Genomic DNA, 14,151 nt, shown 5'->3' with positions numbered 1-14,151 from the left:
TTTGATAGTGATAAATTTTGAAAACTTTTTTGAACTTAGAAAAAGCTACCTTTTAAGATTTTACGCTTTGACGCCATTTTCTTCCTTCAATCTTTCCATTTGAAAAATTTTACCATTATTTTTATTCTGTCACCAAAAGCAATATACACGTTACCTTCTAAAATATTCTTTTTTTTTCTTTCTTTCCACGCACATGTGTTTCTCCATGCACTGTAGATAAAGCATTTTTATGCCCGAAATCTAAAGAGCTATTTTTTACTAACAGAGAATTGCTCTTTGTCTATAGTATTAAAATGTTTTCTCCAAATTGTTTTTACAAATATTTATCTTTTCATATATGTCATAGACATGCTATCTGTTACGATTTCTAAACAATACGTAAAGTCAGGATTATCGAAACAATGCATTTTCTAGAAAAATGAAGAATAGTGTTTCGAGACATATATCATATTGATTAAATATTTTTATCATATTGATTAAATATTTTGGAATTTAACTCTATTCACGTAAAATATCGTGCTAACTATATACGTATTGAAAGTTTTGTGGAAAATAATCAATAATTTTAAATTTGTATACGTTTTTTACAACTTTCATATATGTTTTCTTTTATATATATATATATATATATATATATATAATTTCTTGGATAAAAAGGGTAATAGTTGACTATTTTTAATTGATTTTCTAATTAAAGGCATGATAAAAGTGATTAGAAACTTATATCTTCTTAAAGATACTTAGCTCAATGATTCGTAGTTACAGTTAAGGTAATTCAATTAATAATTTTCTTTTCTAAAAATCTTTCACCTTCATAAACTTCCTTCTTTTTGTATATTTAGGAAAAATTTTATCTATTTGTTTATTTTTATCCGTTATAAAATGGCATCAGCACTCTTATAAAATGGCATACACAGAATTAAATATTAGCTATTATGAGAACAATTAATTAAATTAAAAGCATTAAGCAATGCATTGGAATGTAAGTAATAAGAACAAAAGTTTTAAGAAATGCTTTGGAATTGTATTTTAAGATATAAAAATGTAAGTTTATTTTTATTGAATAGTTTTATTCTTATTGAATCATTTTTATTCTTATATATTTCTTAAAAACTGGATCTCGATATCTGATGATCTCGATATGATGATGATATACGTATACTTTTAAAAAAGGTTTGTTCTTGAATTTTTGTAAGGATTCTAAATTTCTCCAATTATCATTTTATTAATTTGAAATCATTTTAATATAAATGCCCTCTTTTTTCCTACATTTTTTAACTTTATATTTATCATGAACATACAGAAAAAAATAATAAAGTGATGATAAAATACGTTTCCGAAACAATTGAACAAAGTTGTTCCACCTAATATTTTCCAAGCTATACTTCGTTGAAAAAAATGACTAGTATTAATTTTTTTTAAAAGAGGATGCGTTTTCAATTATTTTAACTTTATTGATTTTTGTTTATTTCTATATTTGAGAAAGGGATGTCAAGTGAGCAAAATGAGCGCATTTTTCGCCATTGTCTATTTGCATTTATTTATATATTTAGAATCGCATGAGATTTGCGCAACATATAAATAATAAACAATCTCTCAAAATATATCCCTCTGTTGATTCTGGTTCATTAGGGAAAGAAAAGCTCAATAAATTTATTTCAATGTCCAGAATAATTTTTACAAAAATTAGAAAATTTAAAATGAATTTAAATAAGAAACAATTGATCAAATAAGAAAATGTAATATGAGAACTGTGCATTAAAGAACACAGTTTTTTTTAAAGCAAAGTGTAAAAACATGTATAGGAGAAAATGATAAAAACATATGGACAATTTCAAAGTATTTGTATAATTGACGCAACCAAATCTTTTCTAATTTTATGAAATTATTTTTTACAAAGGAAGCAAAAGAGTTTAAATCAATTTTACAATTCCTTATTACTAATAATCTTGCATCTTTTTCAATTGTTAATAGCAATTTTTGAGTTGTACATATAAAAATTCTAATAACAAAAGTTTACTTTACATGTTGATTTAATCTAATCCATATGACAATAAGATATTTATCAATTTATGTAAAAATCAGCTCCCTTGGCTACGCATAGTTCTGTGATCGTTGGAAATTTGAAAGGTTTTATATTATATGCTAAAATTCATATCTTTATTTGCATTACAATTCTTTGAAAATCTTTCATTGTAAATTAGTTTCGGATATATATTAAGAGCTTGTGGAGATTTAGCTAATTTTTATTTTGTCAAAGTTGTAGTGAACTTTTATTTAATGTGTGTTCCATATGTACTCTTCTTGAGTTGCAGAAAATAGTTTTAAATGACTTTTCACATCTTTAAAAAACTCTATTTGTTTTAAGATTTAAACTGGATTTGAGTACTTAGAAAATGTATTTTTCTTTATAAAGGCCCTTATGGCAATAATAATAACTTCATTATTATTAATTGCTATGAAGTAATCGGAACCTCCTATTATCAATCAGGAAAATTAGTGAGGAAAAAAAGAGCAACAAAATATCAAGTGCATTTGAGTATTTATATGATATTTACATGTACATAGTGTTTTCTAAAAGGGACTTTGCAAATTTACAGAGTTTGATTATGAAATAATTCAGGATTCTTTGTTCTGAAAGTACAAATTTGTTATTATTAATATAGCGATGATTATTGGGTCTCAATTCATATTTTCTCTCTTGAATATTACCAAACAATTACTTTAAGAAACCCACATTTTCCTTAAGACAAAAACCTTTTCCTTGTTTTAGGACAAAAGCAACACATTATTCCTTTATACACTCTCTCTCTCTCTCACACACACACACACACACACACACACTGAATAGAGAAATTATTATGATCACCCCCTTAATACAATGTTGAACGACCTTCTTCCTTACTATTTCCTGGATTCTTCATGGCGCGGATTCTATGAGAATCCGTGTTAAATGGTATAAGGAATTTGAGATTATATTCGATTAACTGCACTATCCAATTCCATAAGATTTGATGGTATCGGATCCCAGCTTCCTGTCACATGCTCGATATCATCCCGTAATTTCTCATTTGGATTAAGAACAGGTTAACTAAACTAGGAAAAGACTTTGTCATGTTTTTCGAAGCCTACACTGATGCCATTTTTATGACAGGGAACATTGTCCTCTTAAGGGTGCATCATAAACATAACAGAACCATAGAAAGCAATAATTGGTTGAATAAAGTGAGGTGAAGACTATAAAGTCGAGTCAGATCTAAAACATTAACGTGCGATAGTTGTATGGATCGAAGATTCGAATTTCTTTCATACACATTTCTCGTGCGTTTGCAGTATCATTATCGTTGTTTAACACTCCACGACGTGCCCGTATCTCCCAATTTGATGGGGAAATAAAATGAGAAATTCGAAAGAATGGCAAATAAAAAAACCCTTTTAAAAGCATTGAAAATGAAACCAGATTCGAACTGCTTTCAAAGCATAAACGAAAATGCATATCAAAACCATTTTGTATAATAAGTATTCTTGTATTTTGTCCTTAAATACAAGAACCCACGAATGCAATTTACCGTAATGACTTCTATTTCCAGAATTTGCAACTCAAATTAGCATATTGCTAGATTATGTTTTCTTTACGCCGGTATGCTGGCTTAGGGGTAGCGACTCTTTCCCGTGATGTGAACGTCCAGGGTTCGATTCCTGGTTCGGGAGTGGTTTTCTCTCTCTGTGCCCTAACTGTGAGGTATGTGAAAGAGCACCATTGTGAAAAGGGGTTGTGCAATGCAAGCGAGTGTGTGTCATCCTTATTTCAGTTAAAAGTCAGACTTCTGCCACCTGGTGCTCAGGGACCTTTACCCTCAGAAGTTACTGCGTCACCTTTCCTTGGAAACGACATCGTTATCATGTTTTTTTTTTTTTTTTTTTTTTTTTGTTTTTTTTTTTTTGCAGTGATAAACTCTAAACGGCTAAAAAATCTGTTGACATCACAAAGCCGTATTGGCCTGACTGTAAGGTCTCGGCTACCGAACTGAGGAGTTTCAGGTTCGAGACCCAATTCCACCGAAGAAGCGTCGGGTAAGCGTGTCTGGTGAGCGTTAAATCCCTCGGAGTCAAACGCCTTCTTGTTGGTGTGGTGTGGAAGTTTGGAGTAGAAGCTCCTGCTCGAGTGTCGTCCTCGTCTTTTGACCGCTGTTCAAAATTACGAATTCCGTCCCAAAATATCCCTGGTATTGCTTTAAAACCTAACGTTTATCTAACAACTAACTAGTTCTACAATTTAAATGAGGGAATTTCAAGAAAAAAATAAACGAGAAAATACAAAAAAATTATTTATTGGTATCGGTTGCTATTTTAATTATTTATTTCATAAGGGAAAATAATTACTCCGAAAGCTGTGAGAAATTTTAAACTATAACTAATAACTGCAAATTGATTTATTTCGTTATTCATTTTGAAGCGTAATTAGAGAAACAATGTAGCTGGATATCAAAATGTCTCATCTCCTCTGAGAAAGTAGCGGATCTTAAAAAATAAATCTATTTTTTTGTGTATTAAATGCAAAATCGGTAAATTTCAACGACAAAAGACATACTCTCATTCTTAAGAGCTAGATGTCCTCGTTGGAACACTCCCTGTCAACTGTGTCCTCGCGGTTCATCCATAAGACTGAATCCATTGATCATCTCTGCTGTCAAATATCGGAAGAAATCAATTCCCGCAATCTTTTCCCTTTTCTTTTTTCTGGAACTCTGACACTTTACGGGAGAAACTAGAGTTATTCGTCACTGTATAGTTTACTTCCTGAAGCCATATATTTTCCTTGACTTTACATGGAAAAAATCTCTTATCGTATAGAATTTTTTTCTTCTTCTTATAATATCTTATCTCTTTTAATCTTTCTTATCTCTTATTTCTTTTCCTCAGATCAAATGTGTTTAATGTGAATAATGGATAAATGATTTTACCTGAGTGAAAAAAAATATTATCCAAAAGTTCGTGAAAGCGGTTGTAATATATATATATATATATATATATATATATATATATATATATATATATATATATATATATATATATATATATATATATATATATATATATATATATATATATATATATATATATATTTATATTATAATTATTCTTTGTTTATTTTTCAAAAAATATATAATTGATAATTTAACTTACAGATATTAAAGGACTTTATTAAATAAAGATCTCTTTCGTAAAATTCAAGATGAAGACGCAATATTCAGAACAGAAAGTCGTGGGTTCTAGATACTATTTTAACAAATATCCCTTGTGAATGGGAACTAATGAACATCCTACCATGGTAGAAATATATTCATATTGAAGTAATATATAAATTATGGTATTACACGTGCCAACTAAACCTATGGTGGCTTATGCTCTGTACCAACGTCATGATTTTTAAACATAAAATATACATTATTTTATGTTGTATATTTTAACGAAGTTAATTAATTTAAATATAATATATACATTAATTTATATTTAAATTAATTAATTTCGTTATAATGATTAAACTGTTTATATGTTGATAACTGTTGATATATTCTGATTATATGTTGAACCGTTGGTAACCGTGGTCGTAAATATTTCAAAATGTAATAATGTAAAAAAACATATGTAAATATATCTTCTTATTTATATATGTTTTTTTACATTATTACATATTGAAATATTTACGGCCACGGTTACCAACGGTTCTGGCGACTGTTGCTTATAACTTATAATTATTTTTCATACAGTTTAATTCACTTTAAACTTGTTGAAAAGAAAGTATTTAACATGAGGTACTCAAAATATTTCTTCATAACTATCAGTAAATCATCGCAAAATAAATTGAATTTTCAAATCTAATTGCTACGTAATACATTCCAAATTATCTCTCGCGTTGCTTCAAAAGTGAACATAAATGCAGGTGAATCTAATAAATGATATAAACAAGTGGATGTTCTTGGAAGCTAGGTAGATACAGAGATTTAAATCTAATGTAGTAGAAAACAAAAAGTTATGAGAAAATAAAACTCTTCTGTACAACATTGTCTTCTGTCAATGACATTGATATTTAATTTTAGAAAATAACTTGAATTCTTTAATTCAGAAGTTTTAAATTGCTTTCGTATTATTATCCCTGTGACTTGTCACAACAGTTGAACTTAGGTTCTTTATGTTTTTATTACCTCCCCAAAGCGTGCTAAAATGTTGAAAATTTTCTCTTTGGAATTGTTTTGCTTATGTTGGGTGAAAAAAGAAAATATCATTCCTATGCATCTACTGCTATGTTCTATGTTATAACTCCTCTCATCATTACTAAAAATTTTAAATACAAGGGGTGTTCCTATGAAAAGGTATACGAAAAGACACTGGGTATAAATGAAAACTTTATTCAAAGTATACACCATAGGACTGAGCAAAACGGTCCCATTGATTAACGAGCCTAAGTATTCCTAGAATTCCTGTGGCCGTGATGAGACCCAGTACTTCACAGCGTTGAAACGCTTCCCTTTCAGATGTTTTATCAGAATCATTAAATCCCATGTGTACTGTGAGACCTCCGAAGACTACGCGGGTCCATCAAGAACAAAAGACCGGGGATGCTCCCGGAGGGTGTGATTCTGCTCCATGACAACACCCGTCTACACGTCTCCAGAGTCACACACACGGAACTGGTCAAGTTCAAGTGGGAGCAGCTCGACCATCCGCCCTACAGCACGGACATGTCGCCCTACGATTTCTATCTGTTTGGTCCCCTGAAAAAAACCTGGACGGCAAACTCAAGGAGACTGTGAAGGACTCAGTAATCTATGGGATCGTTGTGCTCAGGCCTATGGCGTATACTATGAATAAGGTCTTCATTTATACCCGTAGTGTCGTTTCGTACCTTTTCATTTGAACACCCCTTGTATAGTAGCCATTTGATTTAAAATTTATAAGCATATAAAAAAGGGACAGGATATGGATAAGAAGCATCATTTATATATGGCAGGAGGATTACTACTAGAAATACTGAAACTTAAATTTTTTCCGCAAATTGTTTATCCACTATACACGAAATATTGTCATATGAAATATATAATATTTTAAAATCATTATTAGAAATACAATAAAGTGTTTTATAAATAGAAAAATGATGCACTGCAATATTATATGAGTAGTTAAAGAATCATTTATGACGTTAAAAAGTATTAACCCTTAAAAGATATTAGTATAAAACATTGGACACACAGACTGGTATATTATCCCAGATTTTCCACCCAGCTAGTATTCGACATCTCTTTTCTATAACGTTTGTTCATTTGCTGTGTAAAATAAAGAATAGGGGTCCAGGAATTCGGATATAGATTGAAAATAAAAACGTGGAAATATACCTCAACACATACCTATCATATAAATCCACAAAACTAGAAATGCAATTTAACTATGACAATAACAAAAAGTGGATTAAGTATTGAATTTTAAATCATCCCAAAAATGTAAAAAGTCCATAATGAAGATTTGGCGACAGATACAACAGTGTAGGAAGTACTATAATAATGGTAACTCAAAAGAAATCTTTTCACCTTGCTTATATTAGGATATAGACATTCGCAAACTGTCTATGTCAAATTTCATTTCCCTGTTTATTTCTTTAAATTCCACGCATGACTTTATAAAACAATTCCAGGCAGTTTCAGATTACCTATACATTTTTATTATGAAGGAATGTGACACATAATGCATTCTTTAAATTTTCATCTTTATAGGTAGATCTTGAATTTTTGTACGACTCGCAATACCTTCTAATTTATTTCAAATTTCACTTCAACTCTATTGTCCTTTAATCCTTACTGGTTTCTTATACAAAATGCAATTTTAAATAGATGAAATATAAATACTCTAACATTTAGAAATAAAATTATATACACGTATTTGCAAAGCAGATATAATAACTGCTTAGCGAATACTAACCTGATATGTAACTTAACAAGCTATTTTATATAATCCATATTGGAAAATTATTTTAACCCTTTCTAGGGCCATGGGAAGTAGGCTTCCCACGAAATTTATCAATCTTTGTATGAAATTATATAGGTTGGCATAAGTTCTGACAATTTTTTTAGAAAGACAGAAACTTAGATGCTTCAGTTCTTTATCTCATAGAAAATGATGTGTCTTGATTTGTTACTTAATTATTAATTAACAAAATTAATTAATTAATCAAATTAAATTTATCTAATAAGTTAAATGAATCCTTTTCCTTATTCTAATTTCAAGCCAAAAAATATTTTAACATAATATGACTAGAAAAAAATGGCCCTTTAAAGGGTTAAGCACTTAATTATTGCAAAAATATCAAACAGATATTTTGCTTGTTAATACAGGGTGTCCCAAAAAAATGTATACACACTTTAAATAATTGTAAATTTGGGGTTTATTATAATTCGAATAATTTTCAACATGTAAAAGATTCTACAAATATCATTCTATTGTCTTGTTATCGCATGTTCTCAAACTGATGTCCGTTCTGCTCCAGACACTGCTGACAACGCGAAGCGATGGAATAGCACACATGATGGAACAATTCCCTTGGGATATTCGTACATTCATGTTCAATGGTTGCCCTCAATTGAACAACTGTTGCAGGTTTATGGACGTCCTGAACAATTCCATCAGCTTCAAACTTATCTCTAATTCGAGTGGTGGTAACTCGTGTAGGTGGTTCTTTGTTAAACTCCCTCTTAAATTGTCTTTGCACTTCTACTGCATTTTCATACTTCCAGTAGCATTTTAGAATAAATTTCCTTTTTTCAAATTCAAGTCAGTCTGCCATCACTCGGTTCAATGGGTTCAGTATGTAAAGAAAGAAGAAATAACTTAGTTATCAGCTGTTAAAATGTGTATACATTTTTTTGGGACACCCTGTATAAGTCAACTAAAATATAAAAATGAAAATAAGACCGAAAAAGGTTTAAAAATATCTATCAATTCAAATTATTGAGTGACAATCAGAAAAATGAATTTTCAAAGCCTATTATTTAAACATTGAATGTAATGACAGTAATAAAAAACAAAAATTATCAAGAGTTAAATAAATGGTCACTTCAAATAATGCGATTTTTTGAAGATTTAAGTGTATTTATCCCTTTTAAATGAAAGGAAAAGAATAAAGTTTAAAATTTCATTATGGGAGCTAAAATATTTCTGAAAAATTCAAAAGTAAATGGACTCTTTGTAATATATAAAATATTTTTTTGTTTATCTATTCGTTATAAACTAATTCATTGCAGAATTTAAAGGCTTTATATTTTCTTTCTCTGCTTGTATTTAATGATTATTATGAGAATTGGATGAATTACTACTAGGGATTGCATTTTTCCTTTATAAAAATCTTTCTTTTTGTTTATGGTTATTATTAACTTCCATTTCTTTCACTCCAAAATAAACTCAGAAAAAAATGCGAATTTCTTAAGAAAAAGATATAAAATTTTTATTTAAGCCCAGAGTTCGCATTTGAATTCGAAATAAAAAAAAAAAATTAAGACTAAATTCCAAACACTTAAAGCAATAATATATACTTCATTTAATATCTTTTGCAATTATAAAAAACAAAGAGAAAAATTCTTTTGATGATCTCAATTCAAGACAATACGATGCTTTCTTATTTGTGCTATTTTCTTGAAAAATGAAAAATAAATTTTTCATTTAGAACGAAATCGGACAATTACATCTCCTAAATTGCTGCTAAATGTATATGGAATATTAAATGCAATTTACATTTATTATTCCTCAATTTATATTTCTGATTTTTGACATCGTACCAGTTCGAATTCTTTCTAGACAGAATAAAAAATGGCTTCATAATTGGGAAATGAAGCGCTTTTCTTTAGCTTAATGAATTCCAAAATGTTTGAGACAGGCTGAAATAATGAAAATACTATGATGTTTTTTAGTAGTTTAATATGAATATGCTTTTCATCTTGACTTTGTTTAGAAAAATCGAATATACTACATTTGTACAAGTCTGTTTTGCTTCAGAAGTGTTTTTGTAAATGAGGGAATTTTTTTTGTGTGTTGCCATTCATTCAATTACTATAAAAATCAAATATATTCCAACGCCCAGTAAAATTTTCATTAAGTCACAAAATCAACATTCTATTACGTTTTTTATTAAAGTTATCAAGTCATTAAAATAGCCCTTTATGTTATTAAAAACATATGATTTATTTCTGTAAGGATAGCTTCATTAATGAATTTCTAAAGCAAGGTCTGTTGGTGGAATACATTTTTATTATATGAATCTTCTTATTATACGAATACTTACACAAGTATGTAAGTATACTTTTATTATACGAATTCTTACATGACCATGATTATATGTAAACACTAGTACACTATAAGTTTTGGAGTGTATATATTCTCTTAATTAGTTTAAACTTAAGCATCATTCAAGATTTTTCGTAATTTTTGTAATATTACAGACATAATTTTGAAAGAGTGGTGAGCAAAAATATAATTAATTAATATTCTCTTTTATTGAAGAGCTACTACATACGCATAAAAAGTCATTTCATCTTCTAACGCAAGTATAACTAATGAGTTAGTTAAATTATAACAAAAACATACTTGGGAAAAAAAAATATTACTCCGTACATTCTAAATGAATTATATAAGTTCTTCCTTTTTACAATAAAAGTCTTATCATGGTTTTCGAGATTTATATTTCGAATGAAAAATTTTCTTATTGTATTTTTCAATATAAAATTTTTGAAATGGAGCGAATTATTTGAAATAATATTTTATAACAAAATATTTTTTGACAAAAGGATTACCAGACTTGGTTTCTAAGACAGATAATGATATTTATTGTAAGCTTTCATTAATTAAAATTTTAAGAGGAAGTAATACAAAGAAAGATTTTTTTGCATTAAATTAGCACAATTACTCATTTAAATAAATAAAAAAAAGAAAATTATAAATTTCCTTTTTTTATCTGATATTTGTGTTAAAAATTCTAATGATAAATGTTAAAAAAATTGTTCATGAGGGAACACTGCGTTTAAAGTATTCATTTGATAATAACAAACATTTTTTTAAACAATACGTCTTAATTTAGAATAGGAAATAATTTTAAACCATTGTAATTAGCACTATTTTATGTATTCATTTCAGAATTTTTCTTTTATTCATATTTTAAAGAAAATTAAGATAATTAAGTCAATATCACTTTCATTAATGTGCACTTACTACTAAACAAAATACAGTGAAACAATACACATGTATCTTTTATAAAATGTAATATAATTTAACGAATAAATACACGATATGATGGAATTTTTAAAAAATCTATCAAATTGAAACTTTATATTTTTATTAAATTTTATTTATTTGCAAATACAAGCTTACCAATGCAGATTCATTTAAAAGTAAATTTAAGTTTGGATTAAAGTGTTTCTTCAGATAGTACTAATATATTATTATATATTATTTTGGACAATAATTAGATCTTAAAATTAAGCATTTTCAACAAAAATCGTGTACGCATTGATTAACAAGAGTATTAATTTAACATTTTTTATTTTATACAGTTTATGTATACATAGGTAGATTTTTTTAATTAGAAAAGTCTTTAACTGTGATTTTTATTCTGTTGATTATCTGAGAGTATGAAGTAAGCATTTTGAATCGACTTGCATTCATCCAATGATTTTTCACTAGTGTTTTGATAAACAAAATAAATTCGAACAGTTTCAAAGAAATGCATTGCATCGTTAAGAGAAAGGAAAATACTTTCTTGGCATTCTTCTTCCTTAACTTTTAAATAAATACCAGACAATTTCTCTTCTATTTATGCATCATTTGTGAATATTCCCGATGGCAGTATATTTGTTTGATAGGGAAATGTTACTTTGAATTAAATGGAGAAAAAGTAGCAGAGGCAAACTATTTGAAAAAAGGAGAAAATAAATTGTAGCTAAACTTCTGAGTCAAATAAACGAATACCCATTACAATAATTAAGTTTGAATCGGAATTCAGCTGAACACAGTTATAAAGAAGAAACATATAAACGGTTTTTTATTGCATTATTTTCAGAAATAAAGTAATACAATTAATAAAATGCTAGTAAAACGTCTCAGAAATTTAGTTAAATAATTCATACACAAATGGATTTAAGAGAAATTAATAAAATTGTAATGTATTACTGTAGATATTAATACATTTAATAAATAAAATAAAAGTTTTCGTTAAAATAACAAATATTAAGTAGATGAATATCAGTTTGGAATATATAATCAATAATATTGCATTTTAATGTATATTTATTCTGTACTTGTAGATATGAATGTTGCCATGTCGATGGTAATGCTTAATTATCTTCACGCAGGTATGATGGTGCTTATTCCTCATATTATCATGTCTGCATGAGGCATGATTGATGAAATCTTGAATGTACAATGACATTAATAAATGCTGTCGGTATATGAACATGGTGCAAAATTAAATAATTCATCCTGAATTGAAAAAACTAGTAAATTTAAGTTTTTCAAGTGTTTCCGTGTTTATTACAAATAAAGGATATTATTTTAGATCTTAATAAATCATTTTATTAAATTATCGTCACCGTGGAGAACCACTGGCACGTCAGTAGTATTGGTTAGATATGTTTTCAGGTAAATCATTCAGGTATAAATCTATATCTATGGTTCTGCCAAATTGATTGACATTAACGCTTTGACTGCTGTATCACTCACATTCGTGTGACAGCAAAAGTTCTCTATGAATGTAAAATTTAATGCGAATAGAATAACCCTATGTTTAGTTTATATTTTCTTGTTTTAACATGTTGCTCAGCACGTGAATCACCTGTGATTCAGGGAGCTCTAATTAGATATTTTCATCTCTACTATAATGAAAAGACATCAAACAAGTAAGCACTTTTTTAGATAGTGGGTCCTAATCACAGACATTAGTCATGCAAGAAGAGTATTAAAGTCACGTTATTTTACTTACTTACTCTGTTTACTGTGTACATAAAACTGTTCAATGATGACAATCTCATTACATTATACCGCTATTAAAAAAAATAAGCATCCGTTTCCTCTTCCAAATTTCACGGTATTGTGACTTCACATTTTTTCATAAATTTCATAAAGTAAATAGATATTAAACAAATTCCTTTTGAACTTTCAACAATATAAAATTAGTGCCATGGAAAAGTTGTGAAACAATGAAAACGGTTTAAACTTCTAGGCTACAATGTAATATACTGTTGGAAATTAGACAAAAAAAAAATCCAACAAACCTCCATACGAATATTAAACTGGTATCATTAAAGGAACAACATTTTTAAATTTTGGTCAAAGTAAAAGGCAAACTATTATCGAAAGTCATCGCGGAAAAATATCAAAACTGAACTCAATTTTTGACTAATTATTCAAATTAAAAAAAAAAATATTCTGCGGTGCCCAAACCTATCCTCCAACTTATATATATTCCAAATTTGCTAGCTGTAGATCAAACCATCTGGCCTGTAGAACGCCAACATATACACATACATATATTCATAATTATTATCTGTGGAGAGTATATACATATATTTCATTACATACTATTTTATAAAGACTAAATTTGAAAAAGTTATTAGCAATAAGATATTTATGCTTTTTAATGATCGTATTATGATCGTATTTGAAATCGTATTATGATTTTATCAGCTCTCTGGTGTTTTTGTTAACTTGCAATATTTTTTACCGTTATGGTTTTAGTTTACATTTAAGGCATTTTTTTTGAGAAAGAGAAACCATTGAATCGCTTTAGATTTCATATTTTTCATTTCCTTTCACTGCTAAAAGCATGAATCTTCAACTTATGCTTCAATCAGGAAGCATGGAATCCTCTCAAGGGATTTCTTTGTTTATTTTATGACGCAATTCTGTCTAAATCTTTTTCTTGAATGTTTCCGGATTATATTTTTTTCTCTCTTTCGAACCGCTTTAATTTTGTTTTTTAGAGGAGAGCTCTTATTTCTTCTTAAACTATAAAAATATGATGAAAAGTCCTTTTTCAGTTACGACAGCATATATTTTTCTTCTGAAGAAGGTGCTAGTAGATCATATTTGTTTGTTTCAGAGAGTATAAACAAAATA

The sequence above is a fragment of the Argiope bruennichi genome, chromosome 5 (genome assembly GCF_947563725.1).
Source record: "Argiope bruennichi chromosome 5, qqArgBrue1.1, whole genome shotgun sequence".
In the NCBI taxonomy this organism is placed as follows: domain Eukaryota; kingdom Metazoa; phylum Arthropoda; class Arachnida; order Araneae; family Araneidae; genus Argiope; species Argiope bruennichi.
This window is presented reverse-complemented; position numbering follows the sequence as displayed.